At 43.2% G+C, this 16,958-nt stretch overlaps 1 protein-coding gene across 2 annotated transcripts in view; it reads left to right on the top strand.

The window, feature by feature from the left end:
• Nucleotides 1–16,958, top strand: part of SLC4A2 (solute carrier family 4 member 2) — a 256,403-nt gene that overhangs the window by 16,753 nt on the left and 222,692 nt on the right. The window contains exon 1 of one of the 2 annotated variants that reach the window (XM_069729045.1): nucleotides 16,373–16,499. The exons of the other annotated variant lie outside the window; for it this stretch is intronic. The gene's annotated coding sequence lies outside the window, so the exon portion shown is untranslated. Of the gene's footprint in view, nucleotides 1–16,372; nucleotides 16,500–16,958 lie in introns of those variants that run through there. 2 annotated transcript variants of the gene reach the window in all.

The following is a 16,958-nucleotide window of genomic DNA, read 5'->3' as shown; positions in this document are numbered from 1 at the left end:
AGTGTGAGGGATATAGTGAGCCATGTTGGCGGATGTAATGTGAAGTGTTGAGGGATATAGTGAGCCATGTTGGGGGATGCATGGTGAAGTGTTGAGTCATATAGTGAGCCATGTTGGGGGATGTATGGTGAAGTGTGAGGGATATAGTGAGCCATGTTGGGGGATGTAAGGCGAAGTATTGAGGGATATAGTGAGCCATGTTAGGGGATGTATTGTGAAGTGTTGAGGGATATAGTGAGCCATGTTGGGGGATGTATGGTGAAGTGTGAGGGATATAGTGAGCCATGTTGGGGGATGTAAGGCGAAGTATTGAGGGATATAGTGAGCCATGTTGGGGGATGTATGGTGAAGTGTGAGGGATATAGTGAGCCATGTTGGGGGATGTAAGGTGAAGTATTGAGGGATTGTTGTGAATTCTGCTCTTGGGCTCCCTCCGGTGGTTATGAGTGGTAGTGTTGCTGTCTTTGGATCGCAGCATTTATCAGGTGTATCCACTTTTTGTAATTTGGGCTGGGCTATTTAGTCCTGCTTTATCCTTTAGTCAGTGCCAGTTGTCCATTGTTTTTGGAGGATTCACATCCATACCTGGTCTCTCCTGTTTTGCTGTTCATTTCAACAAAGATAAGTTCTGGCTTTGTTTTTGCTGTCCACCTGCTGTGGACCTTATACTTCTGTGCATTTTCATGTTTTGTCTTGTCCAGCTTTGTCTGTGAAGGATTTTTTGCAGCCAAGCTGTGTCTCTGGAGATGCAGATATACCCTCCATGTCTTTAGTCAGATGTGGAGATTTGTATTTTCTGTGGTGAATATTGTCTAGTGTTTTAATACTGACCGCATAGTACTCTGTCCTATTCTTTCTTTTTAGCTAGAATGGCCTCCTATGCTAAATCCTGATTTCATGTCTGCGTATGTTATTTCCCTCTCCTCTCACAGTCAATATTTGTGGGGGGCTGTCTATCCTTTGGGGATTTTCTCTGAGGCAAGATAGTTTTCCCGTTTCTGTCTTTAGGGGAAGTTAGTTCTCAGGCTGTGTCGAGGGGTCTAGGGAGTGTTAGGTACTCCCCACGGCTACTTCTAGTTGTGGTGCTAAGTTCAGGGTTTGCGGTCAGTACAGGTACCACCTTCTCCAGAGTACGTCTCATGCTTCTCCTAGGCCACCAGTTCATAACAGTACAACTGGCCAACAATGAGTTAATTGCATCTCAGAAGAAGGGAGGAAAGGTTTTGAGCCATTTTTTTTTCCTTAGCCTGTTTTGTCTTTTCCTCCCTCTTAATCTCTGGGTGGCTACGGAACCTAGTAATAACATGAATGTTCAGGAGTTAGTTTCTCGGGTGGATCAGCTTGCTGCTAGGGTACAGGGTATTTCAGATTATATTATTCAGACTCCTGCCTTAGAACCTAAGATTCTCACTCCTGATTTATTTTTTGGTGACAGATCCAAATTTTTGAGTTTAAAAAAAAAATGTAAACGGTTTTTTTTGCATTGAGACCCCGGTCCTCTGGTGATCCCATTCAGCAGCTTAAAATCATCATATCCCTGCTGCGTGGTGACCCACAGGATTGGGCATTTTCCCTGGAATCTGGCAATCCTGCTTTGCTTAATGTTGATTCTTTCTTTCAAGCATTAGGGTTATTGTATGATGAGCCTAATTCTGTGGATCAAGCTGAGAAGACCTTGTTGGCCCTGTGTCAGGGTCAAGAAGCGGCAGAATCGTATTGCCAGAAATTTAGAAAATGGTCTGTGTTGACTAAATGGAATGAGGATGCCTTGGCGGCAATTTTCAGAAAGGGTCTTTCTGAATCCGTTAAAGATGTTATGGTGGGGTTCCCCACGCCTGCTGGTCTGAGTGATTCTATGTCTCTGGCCATTCAGATTGATCGGCGCTTGCGCGAGCGGAGAGTTGTGCACACTGTGGCGTTGTCCTCCGAGCGGAGCCCTGAACCTATGCAGTGTGATAGGATTTTGTCTAGAGCTGAACGACAAGGATTTAGGCGTCAGAATAGCTTGTGTTTTTACTGCGGTGATTCTGCTCATGCTATTTCTGATTGCCCTAAGTGTACAAAGAGAATCGCTAGTTCTGCTACCATCAGTACTGTACAACCTAAATTTCTGTTATCTGTGACCTTGATCTGCTCATTATCGTCATTTTCTGTCATGGCATTTGTGGATTCAGGCGCCGCTCTGAACTTAATGGACTTAGAATTTGCCAGGCGTAGTGGTTTCCCCTTGCAGCCTTTGCAGAACCCTATTCCTTTAAGGGGGATTGATGCTACACCGTTGGCTATAAATAAACCTCAGTTTTGGACACAGCTGACCATGCGCATGGCGCCAGCCCATCAGGAAGATTGTCGTTTTCTGGTGTTGCATAATTTGCATGATGATATTGTGCTGGGTTTTCCATGGTTACAGCTACATAATCCGGTGTTAGATTGGAAATCTATGTCTGTGACTAGTTGGGGTTGTCAGGGGGTTCATATTCACGTTCCTTTGATGTCGATTTCCTCTTCCCCCTCTTCTGAAATTCCTGAGTTTTTGTCAGATTTCCAGGATGTATTCGATGAGCCCAAATCCAGTTCCCTTCCACCGCATAGGGACTGTGATTGTGCTATTGACTTGATTCCAGGTTGTAAGTTCCATAAGGGCCGACTTTTCAACCTGTCTGTGCCAGAACATGCCGCCATGCGGAGCTATATTAAGGAGTCTTTGGAGAAGGGGCATATTCGGCCATCTTCTTCACCATTGGGAGCAGGTTTTGTTTTTGTTGCCAAGAAGGATGGCTCCTTGAGACCGTGTATTGATTATCGCCTCTTGAATAAGATCACGGTCAAATTTCAATACCCTTTGCCTTTGCTTACTGATTTGTTTGCTAGCATTAAGGGGGCTAGCTGGTTTACTAAGATTGACCTTCGAGGGGCATATAATCTTATTCGTATTAAGCAGGGTGACGAATGGAAAACTGCATTTAATACGCCCGAAGGCCATTTTGAATACCTTGTGATGCCATTCGGACTCTCTAATGCCCCATCTGTGTTCCAATCCTTCATGCATGATATCTTTCGGAGTTATCTTGATAAATTCATGGTTGTATATTTGGATATTTTGATTTTTTTCCGATGATTGGGAGTCTCATGTGAAACAGGTCAGGATGGTATTTCAGATCCTTCGTGATAATGCTTTATTTGTGAAGGGGTCTAAGTGCCTCTTTGGGGTGCAGAAGGTTTCTTTTTTTGGGCTTCATTTTTTCTCCCTCATCTATAGAAATGGATCCGGTTAAGGTTCAGGCCATTCATGATTGGATTCAGCCCACATCTGTGAACAGCCTTCAGAAATTCTTGGGCTTTGCTAATTTTTATCGTCGTTTCATTGCCAACTTCTCCAGTGTGGTTTCTGCCTTTCAGGAGCTTAAACGCCGATTTACTTCTGCCCCTGTGTTGCGTCAGCCGGATGTTTCTCTTCCATTTCAGGTTGAGGTTGACGCGTCTGAGATTGGGGCAGGGGCCGTTTTGTCTCAGAGGAATTCTGATGGTTTCTTGATGAAACCGTGTGCCTTCTTTTCTCGGAAGTTTTCGCCTGCGGAACGCAATTATGATGTCGGCAATCGGGAGTTGTTGGCTATGAAGTGAGCATTTGAGGAGTGGCGACATTGGCTTGATGGGGCCAAGCACCGTATTGTGGTCCTGACCGATCATAAGAATCTGATTTACCTCGAGTCTGCCAAACAATTGAATCCTAGACAGGCTCGATGGTCCCTGTTTTTCTCCCGTTTTGATTTTGTGGTCTCGTACCTTCCTGGTACTAAGAATGTTAAGGCGGATGCCCTCTCTAGGAGTTTTTTTCCTGATTCCCCTGGGGTTCTTGAGCCGGGTCGGCATTCTGAAGGAAGGGGTGATTCTTTCTGCCATCTCCCCTGATTTACGACAGGTTCTTCAGGAATTTCAGGCTAATAAACCTGACTGCTGTCCAGTGGGGAAACTGTTTGTTACTGATAGATGGACTAGTAAAGTGATTTCTGAGGTTCATTGTTCTGTGTTGGCTGGCCATCCTGGGATTTTTGGTACCAGAGATTTGGTTGGTAGGTCCTTTTGGTGGCCTTCTTTGTCGCGGGATGTGCGTTCTTTGTGCAGTCCTGTGGGATTAAGATGGTTCATTTGGTACCTTTGCCTAAATTGCCTTCCTCTTCTGATTTGGTTCCGTTGTTTTTTCAGCATGTGGTTCGTTTGCATGGCATTCCGGAGAATATTGTGTCCGATAGAGGTTCCCAGTTTGTTTCTAGGTTTTGGCGGGCCTTTTGTGCTAGGCTGGGCATTGATTTGTCTTTTTCTTCCGCATTTCATCCTCAGACAAATGGCCAAACCAAGCGAACTAATCAGACTTTGGAAACTTATTTGAGATGCTTTGTGTCTGCTGATCAGGATGATTGGGTGGCTTTCTTGCCATTGGCCGAGTTTGCCCTTAATAATCGGGCTAGTTCTGCTATCTTGGTTTCGCCTTTTTTTTGTAATTTTGGTTTTCATCCTCGTTTTTCTTCAGGGCAGGTTGAGCCTTCTGATTGTCCTGGTGTGGATTCTGTGATGGACAGGTTGCAGCAGATTTGGGCTCATGTGGTGGACAATTTGGTGTTGTCTCAGGAGGAGGCTCAGCGTTTTGCTAGCCGTCGTCGGTGTGTGGTTCCCGGCTTCGGGTTGGGGATTTGGTCTTGTTGTCTTCCCGTCATGTTCCTATGAAGGTTTCTTCCCCTAAGTTCAAGCCTCGGTTTATTGGTCCTTATAGGATTTCTGAGATTATCAATCCAGTGTCTTTTCGTTTGGCCCTTCCAGCCTCTTTTTCCATCCATAATGTGTTCCATAGATCTTTGTTGCGGAAGTATGTGGTGCCCGTTGTTCCCTCTGTTGATCCTCCGGCCCCGGTGTTGATTGATGGGGAGTTGGAGTATGTGGTTGAGAAGATTTTGGATTCTCGTTTTTCGAGGCGGAAGCTTCAGTATCTGGTCAAATGGAAGGGTATGGCCAGGAGGATAATTCTTGGGTTCTTGCCTCCGATGTTCATGCTGACGATTTGGTTCGTGCCTTTCATTTGGCTCGTCCTGATCGGCCTGGGGGCTCTGGTGAGGGTTCGGTGACCCCTCCTCAAGGGGGGGTACTGTTGTGAATTCTGCTCTTGGGCTCCCTCCGGTGGTTATGAGTGGTAGTGCTGCTGTCTTTGGATCGCAGCATTTATCAGGTGTATCCACTTTTTGCAATTTGGGCTGGGCTATTTAGTCCTGCTTTATCCTTTAGTCAGTGCCAGTTGTCCATTGTTTTTGGAGGATTCACATCCATACCTGGTCTCTCCTGTTTTGCTGTTCATTTCAACAAAGATAATTTCTGGCTTTGTTTTTGCTGTCCACCTGCTGTGGACCTTATAGTTCTGTGCATTTTCATGTTTTGTCTTGTCCAGCTTTGTCTGCGAAGGATTTTCTGCAGCCTAGCTGTGTCTCTGGAGATGCAGATATACCCTCCATGTCTTTAGTCAGATATGGATATTTGTATTTTCTGTGGTGGATATTTTCTAGTGTTTTAATACTGACCGCATAGTACTCTGTCCTATTCTTTCTTTTTAGCTAGAATGGCCTCCTATGCTAAATCCTGATTTCAAGTCTGCGTATGTTATTTCCCTCTCCTCTCACAGTCAATATTTGTGGGGGGGCTGTCTATCCTTTGGGCAAGATAGGTTTCCTGTTTCTGTCTTTAGGGGTAGTTAGTTCTTAGGCTGTGTCGAGGGGTCTAGGGAGTGTTAGGTACCCCCCACGGCTACTTCTAGTTGCGGTGCTAAGTTCAGGGTTTGCGGTCAGTACAGGTGCCACCTTCTCCAGAGTACGTCTCATGCTGCTCCAAGGCAACCAGATCATAACAAATGACCCAAAACACTCTTCAAAAAGCACTAGAAAATGGTTTGAGAGAAAGCACTGGAGACTTCTAAGGTGGCCAGCAATGAGTCCAGACCTGAATCCCATAGAACACCTGTGGAGAGATCTAAAAATGGCAGTTTGGAGAAGGCGCCCTTCAAATATCAGGGACCTGGAGCAGTTTGCCAAAGAAGAATGGTCTAAAATTCCAGCAGAGCATTGTAAAAAACTCATTGATGGTTACCGGAAGCGGTTGGTCGCAGTTATTTTGGCTAAAGGTTGTGCAACCAAGTATTAGGCTGAGGGTGCCAATACTTTTGTCTGGCCCATTTTTGGAGTTTTGTGTGAAATGATCAATGTTTTGCTTTTTGCTTCATTCTCTTTTGTGTTTTTTCATTGAAGACAAATTAAATGAAGATAATAATACCAAAGAATTTGTGATTGCAATCATTTTCAGGAAGAAACTGAGTATTATCTGACAGAATTGCTGGGGTGTGAATACTTTTGACCATGACTGTACATAGAAATACATGCAGCTGCAGGCTCTGCTCCTGAGTGCTGGCAGCAGTGCCAGGACTTCTCGCATTGAACTCGCAAGTGTGATGCCGGCCATAGTCGCCGGCCATAGTAGGATTTTTGTGACTTGCTTGTTGCCGCCAAAGACATTATGTTGGTTCGGCCTAAATGTCCTAACTGTATGAAGTAACACCATCCCTTCTCCCCTCAGCACCCCCATAACAAGGGGGTGCAGGCAGCAGCAGAGGATGTTGCATGGAAGGTAGAAGTGAACAGCTTTAAATGATTACAAAAATGAAATTCAGATTGCGCCATTTTCCTTAGTTAAATATGAAGGAATGTAAAAACTAAAACTTTGTATGGCTCAATATGTAAAAATCTGATTTACCAACATATGAGATTTTTTTTTTTATTAATTATACAGGTTAAACAAAGAAAATTACCAAATTGCTGTACTATTTTGCTGCTGCACCTCCCACAAAAATGCAGAAACAAATGACAAAAACTGGGTGTGTGACCCGAGTAGAATAAAGCAACTTATCAGCCTTTGGTCTTGGAAAGTGGCGACATAATCCAAATATATTCATTGATTTTTTGTAAAATTTACAATTTTTTGAGACCCCTAAAGCCAAAAGTCCATCCATGCGGCATCACAATGCAAACACTGACAATTATGAGGGTTCTGATTTTTTATGATTTCACCCGACTTGGCATTTTTTTCCAGTGGCAAATACAAAGCTCCAACTCCCTCAACGAGTGAAAGCGAAAAACGTTATGGCTGCTTAAAAGAGGCGAGGAAATCATGGAAACACAAAAGTGAACATTGGCTAGGGTTAATATGATGGCGGACATTGCCCAAATACTACAAGGAACAGGCGGACAGAACGATCCCCGGACAACACATCCGATAACTGCGGATTCACCTTGGCCTCAGTCATTGATTTGCATCAAATTCTCAATCAAAGCCCTGAATGCTGGAGCTGTAAGAGCCCGGCGGAGGGGACAGCGCCCCTCAGGGTCAGCTAAGCCACTAACCCCAACATTCCTACTCAGCCCTGTCCTCAGGATTACACAGATGCATTTCAGGACTTAGAGCTTAGCTCAGAAATTATTTCATTACAAAGCAGAAGCTTCTGTTCAGCAATTATCAGCGCTGACCCCCCAAAAAAATGTGACCCCAAACTTACAAAAAAAGCACATTGTGCACAAGATTTATCTACAGCTTCTTATAACTCACAAACAGGGGCTAATATTAATTTATCAAGCACCATATCTGACCTAACCACGACCCTTATAGATACATAATACTGCTCCTATGTACAAGAATATAACTACTATAATACTGCTCCTATGTACAAGAATATAACTACTATAATACTGCCCCTATGTACAAGAATATAACTACTATAATACTGCCCCTATATACAAGAATATAACTACTATAATACTGCTCCTATGTACAAGAATATAACTACTATAATACTGCCCCTATATACAAGAATATAACTACTATAATACTGCTCCTATGTACAAGAATATAACTACTATAATACTGCTCCTATGTACAAGAATATAACTACTATAATACTGCCCCTATGTACAAGAATATAACTACTATAATACTGCTCCTATGTACAAGAATATAACTACTATAATACTGCCCCTATGTACAAGAATATAACTACTATAATACTGCTCCTATATACAAGAATATAACTACTATAATACTGCCCCTATGTACAAGAATATAACTACTATAATACTGCTCCTATGTACAAGAATATAACTACTATAATACTGCCCCTATGTACAAGAATATAACTACTATAATACTGCTCCTATGTACAAGAATATAACTACTATAATACTGCCCCTATGTACAAGAATATAACTACTATAATACTGCTCCTATGTACAAGAATATAACTACTATAATACTGCTCCTATGTACAAGAATATAACTACTATAATACTGCCCCTATGTACAAGAATATAACTACTATAATACTGCTCCCTATGTACAAGAATATAACTACTATAATACTGCTCCCTATGTACAAGAATATAACTACTATAATACTGCTCCTATATACAAGAATATAACTACTATAATACTGCTCCCTATGTACAAGAATATAACTACTATAATACTGCTCCTATGTACAAGAATATAACTACTATAATACTGCTCCTATGTACAAGAATATAACTACTATAATACTGCTCCTATGTACAAGAATATAACTACTATAATACTGCTTCTATGTACAAGAATATAACTACTATAATACTGCCCCTATGTACAAGAATATAACTACTATAATACTGCCCCTATGTACAAGAATATAACTACTATAATACTGCCCCTATGTACAAGAATATAACTACTATAATACTGCTCCTATGTACAAGAATATAACTACTATAATACTGCCCCTATGTACAAGAATATAACTACTATAATACTGCTCCCTATGTACAAGAATATAACTACTATAATACTGCTCCTATGTACAAGAATATAACTACTATAATACTGCCCCTATGTACAAGAATATAACTACTATAATACTGCTCCCTATGTACAAGAATATAACTACTATAATACTGCTCCTATGTACAAGAATATAACTACTATAATACTGCCCCTATGTACAAGAATATAACTACTATAATACTGCCCCTATGTACAAGAATATAACTACTATAATACTGCTCCTATATACAAGAATATAACTACTATAATACTGTCCCTATATACAAGAATATAACTACTATAATACTGCCCCTATGTACAAGAATATAACTACTATAATACTGCCCCTATGTACAAGAATATAACTACTATAATACTGCCCCTATATACAAGAATATAACTACTATAATACTGCCCCTATGTACAAGAATATAACTACTATAATACTGCTCCTATATATAAGAATATAACTACTATAATACTGCTCCTATATATAAGAATATAACTACTATAATACTGCTCCTATATATAAGAATATAACTACTATAATACTGCCCCTATGTACAAGAATATAACTACTATAATACTGCTCCTGTGTACAAGAATATAACTACTATAATACTGCTCCCTATGTACAAGAATATAACTACTATAATACTGCCCCTATGTACAGGAATATAACTACTATAATACTGCCCCTATGTACAAGAATATAACTACTATAATACTGCCCCTATGTACAAGAATATAACTACTATAATACTGCTCCTATGTACAAGAATATAACTACTATAATACTGCCCCTATGTACAGGAATATAACTACTATAATACTGCCCTTATGTACAAGAATATAACTACTATAATACTGCTCCTATGTACAAGAATATAACTACTATAATACTGCCCCTATGTACAAGAATATAACTACTATAATACTGCTGCTATGTACAAGAATATAACTGCTATAATACTGCTCCTATGTACAAGAATATAACTACTATAATACTGCTCCTATGTACAAGAATATAACTACTATAATACTGCCCCCTATGTACAAGAATATAACTACTATAATACTGCTCCTATATACAAGAATATAACTACTATAATACTGCCCCCTATGTACAAGAATATAACTACTATAATACTGCTGCTATGTACAAGAATATAACTACTATAATACTGCTCCTATTTACAAGAATATAACTGCTATAATACTGCTCCTATATACAAGAATATAACTACTATAATACTGCTCCTATATACAAGAATATAACTACTATAATACTGCTCCTATGTACAAGAATATAACTACTATAATACTGCTCCTATATACAAGAATATAACTACTATAATACTGCTCCTATATACAAGAATATAACTACTATAATACTGCCCCTATGTACAAGAATATAACTACTATAATACTGCTCCTATATACAAGAATATAACTACTATAATACTGCCCCTATGTACAAGAATATAACTACTATAATACTGCTCCTATATACAAGAATATAACTACTATAATACTGCTCCTATATACAAGAATATAACTACTATAATACTGCTCCTATGTACAAGAATATAACTACTATAATACTGCTCCTATATACAAGAATATAACTACTATAATACTGCCCCCTATGTACAAGAATATAACTACTATAATACTGCTCCTATATACAAGAATATAACTACTATAATACTGCCCCTATGTACAAGAATATAACTACTATAATACTGCTCCTATGTACAAGAATATAACTACTATAATACTGCCCCTATGTACAAGAATATAACTACTATAATACTGCTGCTATGTACAAGAATATAACTGCTATAATACTGCTCCTATGTACAAGAATATAACTACTATAATACTGCTCCTATGTACAAGAATATAACTACTATAATACTGCTCCTATATACAAGAATATAACTACTATAATACTGCCCCCTATGTACAAGAATATAACTACTATAATACTGCCCCTATGTACAGGAATATAACTACTATAATACTGCCCCCTATGTACAAGAATATAACTACTATAATACTGCTCCTATATACAAGAATATAACTACTATAATACTGCCCTTATGTACAAGAATATAACTACTATAATACTGCTCCTATGTACAAGAATATAACTACTATAATACTGCTGCTATGTACAAGAATATAACTGCTATAATACTGCTCCTATGTACAAGAATATAACTACTATAATACTGCTCCTATGTACAAGAATATAACTACTATAATACTGCTCCTATATACAAGAATATAACTACTATAATACTGCTCCTATATACAAGAATATAACTACTATAACACTGCCCCCTATGTACAAGAATATAACTACTATAATACTGCTCCTATATACAAGAATATAACTACTATAATACTGCTCCTATATACAAGAATATAACTACTATAATACTGCTCCTATGTACAAGAATATATCTACTATAATACTGCCCCCTATGTACAAGAATATAACTACTATAATACTGCTCCTATATACAAGAATATAACTACTATAACACTGCCCCCTATGTACAAGAATATAACTACTATAACACTGCCCCCTATGTACAAGAATATAACTACTATAATACTGCTCCTATATACAAGAATATAACTACTATAACACTGCCCCCTATGTACAAGAATATAACTACTATAATACTGCCCCCTATGTACAGAATATAACTACTATAATACTGCTCCTATGTACAAGAATATAACTACTATAATACTGCTCCTATGTACAAGAATATAACTTGATGATGTGTGAGTTGTGTAATGTCGGTGTGTGGGGTGTACTGTCAGTGTGTGTACATTGTCATGGTGTAGTGATGATGTGTATAGTGACGTGTGTATAGTTTTGGGGTATCATGTAGGTGTGTGTGGTATAGTGTCAGTGTGTCGTAATGTAGTGTCGGTTTGTGTGAGTGTCCAGGTGTAGTGTCAGTGTGTGGGGTGTCAGTGTGGAGTGTATTTGTGGTGTTTGTGAGGTGTAGTATCAGTGTGTAGTGTAGTGTCGTGTGGGTGCAGTTGCGGTGGGTAGAGTGTAGTGTCAGGCTGCCGTCACACTAGCAGTATGTGGTCAGTATTTTACAATATATTTTACAATCAGAGGTAAAGTATAATAGAACCATCTGCACCACTTCTGTATTTATCACCCACTCCTGGTTTTGGCTACAAACACTGATGTAAAATACTGACCACATACTGAGCGTGTGACGGCAGCCTCATTGTGTGGGTTGTGGGTGGGGTGCAGTTATGGTGAGTGGGGTGTAGCTGCATTGCTTGTAGGGTGTTGTGACGGTGGGTGGGGTGTAGCTGTGGCGTTTGTGGGGTGTAGTATTGTGTGCGTACAGTGCCTGGGTGTAGTAATGAAGTGTGTATAGTAATGGGCTGTGTATATAGTGTTGGGGTTTAGTGTCAGTGTGTGAGGTGTAGTGTCAATGTATGTGTGTAATTGTGGTGGCTGGGGTCTAGTGTCAGTGTGTGGGGTGTAGTTGCGGTGGTTGGGGTGTAGCTGCGGCGTTTGTGGGGTGTAGTGTCATTGTGTGGGTGTAGCTGTGGTGTTTGTGGGGTGTAGTCGCGGTGGGTGAGGTGTGTGGCTGTGGTGTCTGACACTTACCATGTTATGGTCACTGCTTCCAAAATGCTCTCGGACCTGTAGATCTGAGATTGTATCTAGTCTATGTGACAGGACCAGATCCAACAGATTACCAACAGGACCAGATCCAGATTACCTCCCCTGGTCTATGTGATAGGACTGGATCCAGCAGATTACCTGCCCTGGTCTATGTGACAGGACCAGATCCAGCAGATTACCAATAGGACCAGATCCAGATTACCTCCCCTGGTTTATGTGACAGGACCAGATCCAGCAGATTACCTGCCCTGGTCTATGTGACAGGACCAGATCCAGCAGATTACCAATAGGACCAGATCCAGATTACCTCCCCTGGTCTATATGATAGGACCAGATCCAGCAGATTACCTGCCCTGGTCTATGTGACAGGACCAGATCCAGCAGATTACCTGCCCTGGTCTATGTGATAGGACCAGATCCAGCAGATTACCTGCCCTGGTCTATGTGACAGGACGAGATCCTTCAGATTACCTCCCCTGGTCTATGTGACAGGACCAGATCCAGCAGATTACCTGCCCTGGTCTATATGATAGGACCAGATCCAGCAGATTACCTCCCCTGGTCTATATGATAGGACCAGATCCAGCAGATTACCTGCCCTGGTCTATGTGACAGGACCAGATCCAGCAGATTACCTGCCCTGGTCTATGTGATAGGACCAGATCCAGCAGATTACCTCCCCTGGTCTATGTGACAGGACGAGATCCTTCAGATTACCTCCCCTGGTCTATGTGACAGGACCAGATCCAGCAGATTACCTGCCCTGGTCTATGTGATAGGACCAGATCCAGCAGATTACCTGCCCTGGTCTATGTGATAGGACCAGATCCAGCAGATTACCTGTCCTGGTCTATGTGACAGGACCAGATCCAGCAGATTACCTCCCCTGGTCTATGTGACAAGACCAGATCCAGCAGATTACCTGCCCAGGTCTTTGTGACAGGACCAGATCCAGATTACCTCCCCTGGTCTATGTGTCAGGACCAGATCCAGATTACCTCCCCTGGTCTATGTGACAGGACCAGATCCAGCAGATAACCTCTCCTGGTCTATGTGACAGGACCAGATCCAGCAGATTACCTGCCCTGGTCTATGTGATAGGACCAGATCCAGCAGATTACCTCCCCTGGTCTATGTGACAGGACGAGATCCTTCAGATTACCTCCCCTGGTCTATGTGACAGGACCAGATCCAGCAGATTACCTGCCCTGGTCTATGTGATAGGACCAGATCCAGCAGATTACCTGCCCTGGTCTATGTGATAGGACCAGATCCAGCAGATTACCTGTCCTGGTCTATGTGACAGGACCAGATCCAGCAGATTACCTCCCCTGGTCTATGTGACAAGACCAGATCCAGCAGATTACCTGCCCAGGTCTTTGTGACAGGACCAGATCCAGATTACCTCCCCTGGTCTATGTGACAGGACCAGATCCAGCAGATTACCTCCCCTGGTGGGTGTGTGGGGTGTAGTGTCGGTGTGTGGGGAGCAGCTGTGATCTCTGGGGTGTAGTGTGGGTGTGTTGGGTGTAGTGTCAGTGTGTGGGGTGTAGTGTCAGTGTGTGGGGTGTACTGTCACTGTATGGGGTCTAGTGTTCTCGGTCTCTGGTGTAGTGTCGGTGTGGGGTGCTGGAGTGTAGTGTCGAGTATAATCTTGGTGTGAGGGGTATGGGGGTGTAGTGACTGTGTGTGGTGTGTAATCTGTGTATGGAGTCGTGTTGGTGGATGTGTTGCTGCGGTGTCTGTGGGGTATAGTGACGGTGTGTGCAGTGTCTGTCGGTGTTGCTGTGGTGTTTGTGGAGTGTAGTATCAGTGTGTGGGGTGTAGATCCGGTTCTTGAAGGGTGTAGCAGCTGTGAGTGTGTAGTGTCAGTATGTGGCGTGTAGTGGATGGGGTGTAGCTGTGGTGTTTGCGGGGTGTAGTGTCAGTGCGTGGGGTGTAGCTGTCCGGGGTGTGTTGCAGTGGTGTCTGTGGGGTGTAGTGATCATATGTGTAGTCACTATGTGTGTGGGGGGTGTACTGACAGTGTGTATACTGACAGTGTGTGGGGGGGGTGTAGTGACGGTGTGTGTGTGTATAGTGACGATGTGTGTGTAGTGACGGTGTGTGTGTAGTGATGGTGTGTGTGTAGTAACGGTGTGTGTGTGTAGTGACTCTGTGTGTGTGTGTAGTGACGGTGTGTGTGTGTGTAGTGACTTTGTGTGTGTGTAGTGACGGTGTGTGTGTGTAGTGACGGGATGTGTGTGTGTAGTGACTGTGTGTGTGTAGTGACTGTGTGTGTGTGTAGTGATTGTGTGTAGTGACTGTGTGTGTGTAGTGAGACACACTGAGTGTGTGTAGTGAGTGTGTGGTGTGAGGTGTGTGTGGTGACTGTGTGTAGTGAGTGAGTGTGTGTAGTGAGAGTGAAGTGTGTAGTGACTGTGTGTAGTGTGTGTAGTGAGTGTGAGGTGTGTGTGTGTGTAGTGACTGTGTGTGTGTGTATAGTGAGACACACTGAGTGTGTGGTGTGAGGTGTGTAGTGAGTGTGAGGTGTGAAGTGTGTGTGTAGTGACTGTGTGTAGTGAGTGAGTGGTGTGAGGTGTGTGTAGTGAATGTGTGTAGTGACTGTGTGGAGTGTGTGTAGTGACTGTGTGCAGTGGGTGTGTAGTGAGTGTGTGTAGTGAGTGTGTGGTGTGAGGTGTGTGTGTGTAGTGTGAGGTGTGAAGTGTGTGTAGTGAGTGTGAGGTGTGACTGTGTAGTGACTGTGTGTAGTGAGTGTGTGGTGTGAGGTGTGTGTGTGTAGTGTTAGGTGTGTGTGTGTGTAGTGAGTGTGAGTAGTGAGTGTGAGGTGTGTAGTGACTGTGTGTGTGTGTGTAGTGAGTGTGTGGTGTGTGTGTAGTGACGGTGTGTGTAGTGACGGTGTGTGTAGTGACTGTGTGGTGTGAGTAGTGAGTGTGTAGTGTGAAGTGTGTAGTGACGGTGTGTGTAGTGACGGTGTGTAGTGAGTGTGAGGTGTGTGTGGTGACTGTGTGTAGTGAGTGAGTGTGTGAAGTGTGTGGTGTGTGTGTAGTGACTGTGTGTAGTGAGTGTGAGGTGTGTGTAGTGACTGTGTGTAGTGTGTGTAGTGACTGTGTGTGTGTGTATAGTGAGACACTCTGAGTGTGTGGTGTGAGGTGTGAAGTGTGTGTAGTGACTGTGTGTAGTGAGTGAGTGTGTGGTGTGAGGTGTGTGTGTGTAGTGTTAGGTGTGTGTGTGTGTAGTGAGTGTGAGGTGTGAAGTGTGTGTGTAGTGAGTGTGAGGTGTGTAGTGACTGTGTGTGTGTGTGTAGTGACGGTGTGTGTAGTGACGGTGTGTGTAGTGACTGTGTGTAGTGACTGTGTGTAGTGACTGTGTGGTGTGAGTAGTGACGGTGTGTGTAGTGACGGTGTGTGTAGTGACTGTGTGTAGTGACTGTGTGTAGTGACTGTGTGGTGTGAGTAGTGAGTGTGTAGTGTGCAGTGACGGTGTGTGTAGTGACAGTGTGTGTAGTGAGTGTGTGGTGTGAAGTGTGTGGTGTGTGTAGTGAGTGTGTGGTGTGAGGTGTGTAGTGACGGTGTGTGTAGTGACGGTGTGTGTAGTGAGTGTGTGGTGTGAAGTGTGCGGTGTGTAGTGACGGTGTGTGTAGTGACGGTGTGTAGTGACGGTGTGTGTAGTGACGGTGTGTGTAGTGACGGTGTGTGTAGTGACGGTGTGTGTAGTGACGGTGTGGTGTGAGGTGTGTACTGTACTACTGTCGCTGTGTGACTGCAGATCCGTCCTCTGCTCCTCCTGTGTCAGTGAAGGATTTTCCCAGGAAGCTTTGCGGCGGCTGCAGCAGTCAGGAGCGGGCTCTGGTCCGGAGCTGTGGTCCAGATCATGTGACCGTCTGTCAGGATGAGTCAGGTGACCAGAGCGTCTTCTGGGCAGAGCAGCTGCTTTGTGATGAGAGGTCAGTCTCCCCGTTAACCCCTTCCTGGGTGGTCAGCCCCCTCATTAACCCCTTCCTGGCTGGTCAGCCCCCTCATTAACCCCTTCCTGGCTGGCCAGCCCCTCATTAACCCCTTCCTGGCTGGTCAGCGCCCCCCCCCCCCCCCCCCCATCATTAACCCCTTCCTGGCTGGTCAGCCCCCTCATTAACCCCTTCCTGGCTGGCCAGACCCCCTCATTAACCCCTTCCTGGCTGGTCAGCGCCCCCCCCCCATCATTAACCCCTTCCTGGCTGGTCAGCCCCCTCATTAATCCCTTCCTGGGTGGTCAGCCCCCTCATTAATCCCTTCCTGGCTGGTCAGCCCCCTCATTAATCCCTTCCTGGGTGGTCAGCCCCCTCATTAACCCCTTCCTGGCTGGTCAGCCCCCCCCCCCTCATTAACCCCTTCCTGGCTGGTCAGCGCCCCCCCCCCATCATTAA

Source organism: Ranitomeya imitator, chromosome 6 (genome assembly GCF_032444005.1).
Source record: "Ranitomeya imitator isolate aRanImi1 chromosome 6, aRanImi1.pri, whole genome shotgun sequence".
NCBI lineage: Eukaryota > Metazoa > Chordata > Amphibia > Anura > Dendrobatidae > Ranitomeya > Ranitomeya imitator.
This window is presented reverse-complemented; position numbering and strand designations above follow the sequence as displayed.